This window comes from Plectrocnemia conspersa, unplaced genomic scaffold (assembly GCF_051122295.1).
Source record: "Plectrocnemia conspersa isolate PC_06_02 unplaced genomic scaffold, ASM5112229v1 ptg000006l, whole genome shotgun sequence".
NCBI lineage: Eukaryota > Metazoa > Arthropoda > Insecta > Trichoptera > Polycentropodidae > Plectrocnemia > Plectrocnemia conspersa.
Window position 1 is genome coordinate 5496959 of NW_028277170.1, and position 12172 is coordinate 5509130.

The 12172-nt window shown below is 29.2% G+C and overlaps 1 protein-coding gene across 26 annotated transcripts in view; it reads left to right on the top strand.

Moving 5' to 3' along the window:
- Nucleotides 1-12172, top strand: part of LOC148234084 (coiled-coil domain-containing protein AGAP005037) — a 278647-nt gene that overhangs the window by 98694 nt on the left and 167781 nt on the right. For 5 of the 26 annotated variants that reach the window (XM_088187317.1, XM_088187321.1, XM_088187318.1 and 2 more), the window contains exon 1: nucleotides 10481-10660. The exons of the other annotated variants lie outside the window; for them this stretch is intronic. The gene's annotated coding sequence lies outside the window, so the exon portion shown is untranslated. Of the gene's footprint in view, nucleotides 1-10480; nucleotides 10661-12172 lie in introns of those variants that run through there. 26 annotated transcript variants of the gene reach the window in all.

The following is a 12172-nucleotide window of genomic DNA, read 5'->3' on the forward strand; positions in this document are numbered from 1 at the left end:
AGGGAGCGTTATGTCGTGACATCATATCGTAGACTCCAATTGTATATTTCGCTCTTACTATTCTCATACATGTTTATAAAAAGTATTTTTATCCCGTGTTAATAATCAATTTTATATATTCGGATTTGCTTTGCTTTTCGAATTCTTTGGTGTATGTTCTATCAACAATACCACTGTTGAAAATTCAATATTGTACTCACATTATTATATGTATGCGGATGTGTTATTTCAATTGAAATGGAATAATATTAAATAACAAACTTAATAATAAACAAGCTTTAACATGAAAGCATACTAAAGTTATATTTATGCAAAGTAAATATGAATAGCAAATATAACATGCAATACATTTTTTTAAGTATGGGCAATAAGTAATTAAAATTGTGTTCAAAGCTTTTCAAGCAATAATTATCCTTTTATTTTCAATGAATATAACATTGATTAAAATCTTTTTACGCTTCAAAGTACAATTTTGCTAATTATCATCTTTAATGAGTCGACTAATCATTTATAATGAGTCTACTAATGAGCGAATCGTATTTATTTAAAAAAAATCACATATAGGTATATATACATAATTTCAAAACCCATGGTGTAATTTATGCTTTTTAAGACAGTTTGATCATATTAAAATATCGCGGTAGCTCGTTCTTATTATCATTTTAATATATAATATGTGTATGCCATGAAAATATCACATATAAAAGACGATTAATAAAATTAGCAGCCTAACCATTTCATTAGAGAATCCTTTAAGAAATAAATTGTATGTAGATTAACTGAAGACAATATTGCTTGTGAAAAAAACAGGAAATAGTTCCAGAATAAAAGTAATATGTTCTTCCTGGTAATCTTAAATTTTTTATGATATTTAGTTTACACAAAAGGGTATCTATATATGTAAATAATTTGAAGATCATATAATAATTAAAGTAATTCAGAAGTCATTTGGAAAATGTCTCAATATATATATTTTTTATAGTATGGATAATCCGTGTATATATATATATATATATATACAGATTAAGCTGAATATAATTTGAACTTTATGTCCTTGAAATGATTAAATCAAAATAACAATTTCACAAACTATGTTTCCGCTGTAGGATAACTTACTATGAAATTCCTAAATTGATAAAGGATGCTGTAACATAACTTTGCTACTATATAAGACAAATCCTTCGCACCTTGAAAGTGTTATTAATTAACACGATACTATGTTACTGTAATATATTTATGTATCCTCTTTAAATCGCTCCTTTACTGACGAGGATCGTGATTTTCCTGACGCGTTGCAACCTCGTGCAAAATGCTCCTGCTGTTTTATTTGAGGATTTCCCTCTGCCTCCTTTTCCTTTCACCAGTCTCTCCAAAGCGACATGTCCAAAAATCCGGTAAATACGTTTTCTGCACATTGTTAACGTTTTTAACGCAAAAAATGAAACAATGAAGTACTATTTGAAACAATACTAAACGGTTTAATTAACGAGACTGTTGACTGAAATTAGTTTTACTCCATCGTTTGTAGGGATTTTCATTTAGTCTATTTGGAACTGGATAAATCTAATTTACGCTGGAATGAACATTTATGTAGGGTATTCGGTTTATATAACTATTTTTCACTTTGACTTGTTTGATTCAAAAAATGAAATAATAAAAGGTTATTAGATAAAGTATAGATTTCGAAACACGTTTATTTTTCACTTAGTACATATTTTCCTAATTTGTACTCATTAATAATTGTAAATATTACACTTAAAGTTGAGTGTATGATTGATTTATTTTGTGAACTTACTCTTATAATTTCGGGTGATATAGGCTTTGGTTTAAAAAATCATAAATATTTCACATTTTTAATTTCATAACACGAGTCAACGTGAGAATCCGCACACATCAATTTCATATATTTAAAAAAATAGTATCAATTAAAAAAGCAGTCGATCCCTTATATTTCTATGACTTTTTTGTACATGTTGAACGGTATCACGCTTATAACTTAGCGGATGTTGGTTTTTAGGTGCTTAAATGTTTCGGGTTTGTCGTCGTAGACATGACTTTTAGCGCAATTCCAACGGCATTAAATCACATGATCTTGGCAGCCAGTTGACGTCACCAAAAAGTGAAATAATGCCACTTGGGAAATTTTCACGCAAAATATCCAACGTTGTACCTGATGTGTGGCAACTTGTGGCATCTTGTTGGAAACGCATGTCTTTCACATCAATATCTTCGATTTTGTCCCAAAAATAATTGGTTATCATGCATTGGTTATCATGGTTACAGTCCGACCTTCGTCGTTTTCAAAAAAAGTAAGGCTGCGTGAATCCAACGCGCACTAAACAGTTACTTTTTGGGCATGTAGTGGTCTCTCGTGAATCATATGAAAATTTTCCTTGCCCCATACGCGAAAATTTTGCTCATTGACATAGCCAGAAAGTAGGAGATGTGCCTTATCAGTGAAAAAGGTTTTCTTTGAAAAATCAGCATCAACTTCTTGCTGTTCTTACACTCAATATGCGTAAATTCCTTGCTGTCCATGGTCTCTGAGTTTCAGTTTTTGTGTTATCTTCGTATAGAAATGGTATATTAGAGCGGTTGTTAAGTGATGGTTAGTTGCAAACTAACATTTGACTTTTTGAACACGCGTGATTATTGATAGCTGTCTGATTTAAAGTGCTGCCAACATGAAACTCGAGTTCAATCATCCTGTACTACCTAGTAAAAAAATATCCACCTCAATATACATATATCCGTTCTAAGATTACCCGACGAAAGGTCAAACTATGTTTTAAAAACTGTAATGGCTGTCTTCTGTATTCATAAATTGCACATTATGTTTTCGACATTGACCCACGACTTTGTCGCTCAAACGATGGACAGTGACGTCACACACCAATTAATTACACGTTAGCTTTATTCACAACGATCTCTCTCGCACCATTACGTAAAAGCGACGCTTCCGTCCATAATGTAAATTTCCGCGTTGACACCAGTCGAAATCTAAAAAAATATTTATATATTATATATAAAATAAATATATTTTTTACGCGATATTATATTTAAAAAAAAATAATTTACGTGTTTTTTTCTGAATTAGTCTTTATATTTCGCCAAGATTGTCCCAGCATCATCAGGAGCTTCCACAATTTTTTTGGGTACACTTTTTTTTACATCGCGCAGGGCGGGATTTTTTATTGGTTTTAATGTTAAAAACACGTTAGTTTGAATATTATTACCCTGACGTGTTTATTTTAAGCTTATTTTTAATTTATAGTAGGCCCACCCTAATCTTTAATTACAGCTGCAACCCTTTTTGCCATACTGTCAACTAATGTCTTTTCTATATTCCATCTGAAATTTTCCTCGCAGATTCATTTTGGATTTGCAATTGTGTTGGGCAACATTTCCTATTCATTTTGTTCATAAATTCTCTATAGGATTTAGGTCATATGACTGTGTGGGCAATTCTTAATAAGCGTCAAACCATTTGACGCAAAGCACCCCTTGCTTTTTATGGAAGAATAGAACAGAGCGTTTTTTGCTGGAATCGGGTGGTAGCGTTGTCGTTGATTGCTGCTGCCATGCAATCTCAAATCATACCGCTTCCGCCATAGTATTTGACTTTGGGTACTACGCAATCAGCTAGATATACTTCTCCGGCTCTTTGACGTATGTGTACTATATTAGGTGTCCGAAAAACTTAAAAAAGTATGATTATTTAAAAAAATAGTTGTTTTAGAATTGTTTGAATAAATCTAGTTTTTAATATTTATTTTTATTAATTTTGGTTTAAAATTATATTGTAATTGGTTTTATCTGAGCAAATTATTATTTATTTATTTTATTTTATTAATTTATTTAGCTTAATAGCTAATCTTTACATCTAAAAAATTTAGTAAACATATATAAAAATATATAAAAAATACATAACAGAAAGAAAAAATGAAAATATACAATAATAAAGTCTTAATATTATAATTTATTTCTATATGTACGAAGGTGTTTTTTTATTCCATTTATGAAACCCGTTATATTTTTGCTGTTTCGGATTTCTCTTGGAAGACTATTATATAAATCAAAACCTCCGTACATAATTCCCCTAGCCGTACTCGTTTTCTTATACTTAATTTTCTTTAAATTTTCTCTATTTCTAGTATTATATTTATGTACATCTTTATTTCTTATTAAATACTTATTAAAATATTCTGGTAACATATTATTTTCTAACTTATATATAAATACTAAAACATTCATACTCAATATTTCTTGAACATTCAACCATTCTAATCTATCAATCATACTTTTACAATTAGTTAATCTATTTTTATTTAAAATTACTCTCATTGCCCTATTTTGTAATTTTTGCAACATTTGTTTATCTAATTTATTTAACATGTTTAATAGTGTTGCACAATAATTAAAATGGGGCAATATTATACTATTGTAAATTATTTTTTTTGTATTTATACTTAATATATTTCTTAATCTAGATAATAAACCTATTTTTCTACTAATTTTTTTTAATATGTAATTACAATGTTCTTTAAAATTTAATTTTGTATCAACAATTACTCCTAAATATTTTATATTATCCACTATTTCTATACTAGAGTTATTTATTACTATTTTGGTACTATTATCTAACACATTTTTATAATTAATAAACATACATTTAGTTTTATTCTCATTTAATTTAAGTACATTATTCTTTAACCATATTTCTAATATACTTAATTCATTATTTAAATTATTTACAATTTCTTTAATGTTATCACCTATGCAATACATTAATGTGTCATCCGCAAATAGATGAATTTTACATTTTTTCACGTTATTAACTATATCATTAATATACAAAACAAATAACAATGGTCCCAATTTAGACCCTTGTGGTACTCCATAAGACACTAATTTCTCTTCAGAATATACATTATTTATTTTAACTTTTTGTTTTCTTTTATATAAGTAATTATTAAACCATCTTAAAACTATATCACTTATACCTATACTCTCCAATTTCTTTAACATTATTTTTCTGTCTATTGTTTCGAAGGCTCTCTTGACTTTCGCGTTTTTTTTATTTCTTAGAGTTTTATTTATTTCTGAGAGCCATGTTTTGTGTCTGGCTTTACAACCTGAGTTCCACATCATTGAGCCTTTTTCTCACCGTTCGCGAAAAAATGGACCTCAGCAGATAGCTTTGAAGACGTTTTTTGACGTTTTTTAAGGGACTCGCGAATCAATAATCGACCTTCCCAGGCAATTGTCTTTCGTTTTCTTCCAATTTTTGGCTTTGATTTATAAAAACCACATTCGTTTTAAAGCATTTTAAATAGCGTGTCGTGATCAATTAATGTGTTTAGTAATTTCCGATTTAGTCAGTTAATAATATGCGATATGCGAATGCAATAAAATTAGATTCGCTCTTTACTTTATTCACGTTTTTTGTCATTTATGAAATGTTTCAAAATATATATTATAATGACATATAAAGGCACAAATCACGCAAATGAATCATACGGTCACTTAAGCGAGAGTGAACAATTAGACCTTCAATATTTTTTTTAAACTTAGAATTACGTTTAAAAGTATATGCTAAAATATATATACTCGGGTCTCTTTTTATGCGGTTTTGAAGTTAAGCAGTTTATATTTCAAGAAGCATTTTTTTAAATAATTATTTTATACGATTTTGTAATGTTAAAATGTTCAGAAATTCCTAGAATTTTGTCTGCCTATCAACTGAACAACTTCCGTATTTAATAAATGGTGCACTAATTGCTTTTTACCGGAAGTGGAAATATAAATAAAGTAGAAAGCTCTCGATTTTAAAATTCTGTTGATTGTTGACAATGCACCATGTCATCCATATTTGGGACATCCTAATTAATGTACAGGTGCTGTTTTTTCCACCCATCACAACAAGCATTATCTAACTATTGGAGCATAATTTATACTTTAAAAAATAGTACATTAAGAGCAGTTATCGATATATTGTGGAGGAAATGATAGTAACTAATATTTAAAAAAAAAATCGATTTTGGACTGTTTAAATCGTATTGCACTTGCTATCTCTCAAATGAAACCACAAACTTAAAATTTTTGTGGGAAAGTAATTTGGCCCAAATGTATGATATAGTCAATGAAACCAGCCAAACATTGATAGTTTTAGTTGAAATAATTTCTTTGGCATATGAAATTGACGAAGTAGGTTTGAAAACATTATTTTGAAACAAAGGGATGTCAACGAATTACTTGAGGATAATGTCATGAATGATAATGATAACATTGGTACCGTTGAAGTACAAGAAAACGAGAATGAAACTCCAGTCACTCTCACTACAAATGTAATTCGAAGAGGTCTTCAACTTTGCAGTAAATTGGCAAACTATTTCATTGAAAAATAGGATAGTTCGGTTCTTTCTTACTCTTTTTTTTATAATACAAGGTATTGTGTTTTTATAATTGTGATAAATTGTATTAACATTAGCTTACGATGGTCTGAATATAATTTAAGTGAATAAATTGTGATAATGATTCTAGAATGTTACCCAAAAACATATTGTTTGTATGTTATTTAATAAATTAAAGCAATAATACCATAAATAAATTAATGAAACATTGAAACTTTTGGAATTTAAGCGACGTATTTTCTTCCACTTGAGTTTACCAAGTGTCTTTGAAATATTTTAATTGAAAAAATCTCTCATATATTATATATCGATTTTTTAAATGTGTGTTAGAGAATATTAATAAGGATACTAAGTAGTCATTGTCTGCGTTTTTAATGAAATTATTTATCAATAAATAATGGTTTAAAACTATTTTTATTAGCTTACTGATTCTCAGCACAATAGCAAGATCGTTTATATATGAGTCTCATATAATATTAACAGATAATACATTTATAAAATATAGAAGTATATAAATTAAAATCTTCAATTGAAATATCCAAATAATTTTTCTAAATATTTAATAATAAGTTTTATAATAAATTCAATTCAAACTCCGACAGATCATCATAGAGTAGTGCTTTCTAGCTGTATCGTGAAATTAATCGTGCAGCTAAATGTACAATAGCTTATAGAGAATATGACATATACATTATAAATAATATTAAATATATTTATGTCTGTAGTAAGAAATACGTTTTGAAAATTTTTAATAGAAACACCGCAGTAATTATTTTCCTTTTAACGTTTCTTTATCCTAGTTGATATAATAAGCTGCATGGGTGACTCTGTAGAGTGATTCTCTCGGAATCCTAATTGAACTGTTGTCAATACATACATATGTATGTATGTTTCGATAAATTTATTAACTGGTGACTCGTGACCTTTTTAATATTTAGTTAATAATTTACGGCTAATAAATAAAAAATCATTTAACCCAAAATCTAAAAATTATACATTATTTTGATCTGTCAAAGTAAGCACATACAAAGAATGTTATCAAATATTCCACATATGTATTTACATATATTTTTCATGCATATAATGCAACAATAAGAGCAATATTATTAGTGAAACACAAAATTTTAATACATACATATATGTGTGTATGGCATTTATACAGCTATCCATTTTTATATATTTTAGACATTTTAATTATCGACTCATTTGTGTTTTAATTTATAAATTTATATAAATGTAATAGGGATATTCGTAAGGTTAAGATACAAAGCTAGTAAAAATAGTAGCTAATATATTTTTTGTCTGGTTACAACGCTGACGTTTTTGCTTGAGTCTAGCGTAGTTATGCTCTCAATGTTGTGGTGACCATGTTGAAAAATGTATAAAGGGGTGTTTTATTAAAACTATTCTGTAATAAACAGTTTAATATTAATTCGATAGGAAAATAATTTAAATACATTATTGTCTGTTATTCATTAACTATGTTAATAAATATAAGTATTATACAAATCGACACATTTCAAGCAATTTTTAGTATTATAAGCTTCTGCGTTTATGTGGTCAATAAAATTATTAAATACGCGTGACGAGTTTTATCTTTAATTCATTAATATAAATTTATTTCTAATATTTTAGAAGGAATTGATATACTTTTCATTGATTACAAGGGGTACTCCACTAATAATAAAGATATTGATGCTGATACAAGATAGTGGGAGTAGGGCATTTGAACTGGGTAGAACCGGAACCGGGTACCCGGTTATCCGCCATGTTTTTCATGGAACCAACACCGGGTAATTTTTTACGGGTATCCGGTTAATTTTATTTAAATATTTTTTTCCATTACTTCAAATTAAATGGAAGAGCCGAATCGGCGTTCTTAAACGACTAACTAAAAAAGGGACAGCACTTAGCGGCCTATAGATTTCGAGATAAGGATTATTTTGAATGGATGCAGTTGTAAATAAAAATAAATTTTAATGCGTTGTAGGGTGAAAATATAACACATTAGATTCGTTAGTGTTTTTAAAATACAACTTTTTACAAAAAGAACATCACTAAAATAAGCTTTGTTTCTCTACCTACATATAATACATACAATAAATACAATCATCTAATTTCTTTTATGATTTTAATACAATTTATTTCCTCGGTATTTTTCATGTGCATTTTGTATTAATATTGCCAAATATGTGTTAAAATAAATATTTCGGTTTTGTACTGTTACACATGTATTTAGTATGTAAGTATATGTATATATGTACCTAACGATGGAATGTAAAAATATTTTGATTAATAATTACATAATATATTGATTTTATTTCAATACCTTATTTTTTTTAAAAATGATAAAAATTATTAAAGTAAAATTAAATATATCACGTCATATTTAATCAAAAATTAAAATATAAAAATTAGACTCTTAACGGCTTACAAAAATTACCCGGAACCGAACCGGGTACCCGGTTCTTTCTCGGAAAATACCCGTAGAACCAGGTAATGAATTTGGCCGGGTATTTGGATGCCCTAAGTGGGAGTATAAATAAATCTGTTCTATAATATAATATAAGTGGACAAAAATTTTTTTGTTCACTTTTTACTAAATATTGACAAGGTTTGATAATGCACTTTTCACTTTATCGCAATGATCTTGATTTCACAAAGCTCGCATTATGCATAACATCTCTCGTCAACAAACGCCTTGCTGCATTTGTGAATAGTTTTGAGAGCATATCTATACAATTTGTAATATCATTAGATTTTTACATTTACTGTTAATACATCAAAATATTAACCATGTGTATTAAACAATTTGTATGTGTAATTAGATTCTGTATATATATATGTATTATACATATAAGGTGTGATCAAAAATACCAAAGTAATAAGCTTAGAACAAATTTGAATTGATCTCCTTGGCTAGCGACGCACTTATTCCAATGTTGATTCCATGATTGGAGGCATTTCTGGAAGGCTTCTTTTGGAACAGTCTTCAGTTCTTCGTCGTGGCTCTCTCAATGTCAAAAATAGTGACAAAAGTTTTTATTTCTGAGATAATCCAGAAGTCGCATGGTGCTAAATTTGGAGAGTAAGGTGGATTTGGACAGATAGGAACCGTTTTTTTGGGCAAAAATTCGTGTGCATGCAAGATGTGATGAAGAAGGAAGCCATTAGCCCATTTTTCTGGTCTTTTTTTTTCGCAAACGTTGCAGTATGCCCTTGTTATATTCGGAATTTACAGTAATTTCCCTAGAACAAACTCTGATCACACTATGCCCTCACTATAAAAAAAATTAGCACGAAGTAGAGGGTTCGACTTAGGCTGACGCGCTTTCTTAGGGCGAGGAGAGCCACTCGTCTTCCATTGAGAGCCCTACATTTTAATTTCAGGGTCATATCCATACACCTAAATTTTATCTACAGTTATAATTTTGACCATGAAGTCCGGATTTGCATCAAGACAATCTTTCAATTCCGTGCAAACTTACCCACGATTTTATTTTTGCTCGTCAGTCAAAAGTCTGGGAGCAAATTTCGCAATCACTCGTCTTATTTGTAAATTATCGGTTAAAATGCTTTGCAGGGGTCCGTATGAGATGTACACTTCCTCGGTAAGCTCTCGAATAGTTTTTTTAAATAATTTTTGCCCGTTTTCATCTGATTTTGAGGGCAAAGGACGTCCCGATCGTTGATCGTCTTCAACCGACAAAGCCTTAATATTTATCGCAAATATGGTTTATGTGTAAAGAGACCTCCATCTGTTCTTAAAAGTGATTTAGTAAAATTGCTTATGGTATTTTTAGCTAAACAAATAAATTACCGCATTAATGTGATTTACTGTATCTTTAAATGCCTAAATATATATTGTATAAAAAAAAAAATTCTGTTTGCCAGGGGATACATATGTTGATCCACCTGATAAATTTGTGTATAAAAACTGGAAAAGAATATTCATAAAAATATAGCCAGAATGCGCGGCGTGTAAGCTCGTTCCGTCCCGTTAGACGCATGGTCACCTTATTCCTGAACGTCATCCCGATCTGGCACCGGTCATGTATCGGCAGCACGCAGTCCCGAGTCCGTCGGACAGGCGATAACACATGTCCGGCTCTCTGTTATTCGCCGGTTAATTTCGTTCGGTTTTCCGGTGACATTGTGCGGTGTTATGTCAACGTGAAAGTTTTAATATGTGCTTAGTTTGTGATCGCGTTTGTTATCGGCGTCGGCGAATTGACTTCTGAATTACTGTAAGGTCATATAAATTGCCAACGGTCTTATAAGTGAAATATGAACAGAGAACTTAGAATTTTATAGAATCGATAGTCTTGAATACTTTACATATGCTGATTTTCATTGGATGTGGATATATTTGCCATTGTATTGACTTGAGAATATGTAGAAGAATTACCTGGCTGTCAATGGCGTTACAGGCATCTATTACGTCAGCGTAGATAATTGCTTGTTTATTTAAATTCTTTTAAAAATATCAAACGATATAATTTGTTAAGCTGTTTATTATATTTCCATTGAAAAAATCCCTTAATCCCTCAAACTTAAGGAAACACTCTTGGGTGTATTTTATAAAAGCATAATAGGTAGAACGTTAATTGTTTGTGTACTTTTAATAATGGAAAGTAACACAATAAACATTTTTTTATATAAAAAAATGTGTTTTTTGCTCTCCAGTTAAATTTGTAACCTGTATCGTTTATGAAATTAAATATTGCTTCTTTAAATTAATGTCTTAGACATGTACATAGTTTGTTATTAACCTATGATACATTTAAATATTTGCTTGGTTTTATTTTTATTACTAAATGTGTATTGAATTATAAATAAAATTATACTATTTATTTAGCTTAACATAGCACATTTTTACAATATATGATCAGTCGTTCGTTTATTGGAATAATATTTATTAAATTAAAATTTAAAGGCACTAAATGCATTAAAATAATATCTGTTCTACTATATGCACATACATATAAAGTAAAAAAAAAACACGTGTACATGTCTGCGATTGATTCTGAGAGCAAAAACACTCGATTTTCATTAACAATGGAAATGTAATTTAAATTTACTAGAATTTCAAAAGCCATTCAGTCTATCTGGGATTATGTTACATGACATCATCGTATGCAAAATGCAGGGTGTAGAATTATGTAGCGGCATTAAAATATACGCTTTTATCCGTTTATTAGTATTGTACTATTTACTCAGAAATATGACGCACATATTGACTAGTAACTGAATCATATAATGATTGTTTAGACTACATATACGCAGTGAACAATGTTTGTTTTAATGCTCTTCCATGACATTCCAACGTGCTCCCGTTTTTATTTTCCTTTTGAAAAGTAAGGAAATTGGCTATTGGATCTGCAAAATCCTTTGAAAAACATGGGAAATAAAAATACGTGTAAGTAGCTGATGTTATAATATTTCTAATTAAAAATATTATTTTTGTTTCTGTAGAATAATTAGTATTTACAAAGCACCTATTTTTTTTGATCTATTCATATACACGGTTCAGTTTTGTTAATGTACTTTATGATTTTATTCTTATGTACATATTTAAATTTTCTGTATCGCATCTTTATTGCAATAGAGAGAAAATATTTCTCAAATTTGTACATCTTCTACTTACAATATCCACATAAATTATAGTTAGGAGTGAGAATATACGATGAAGATTAAATATGAACGTTGTTCTAATTACAATGTTTGTAAGTTGAATTTTAAAAAATCTGCAAATTATG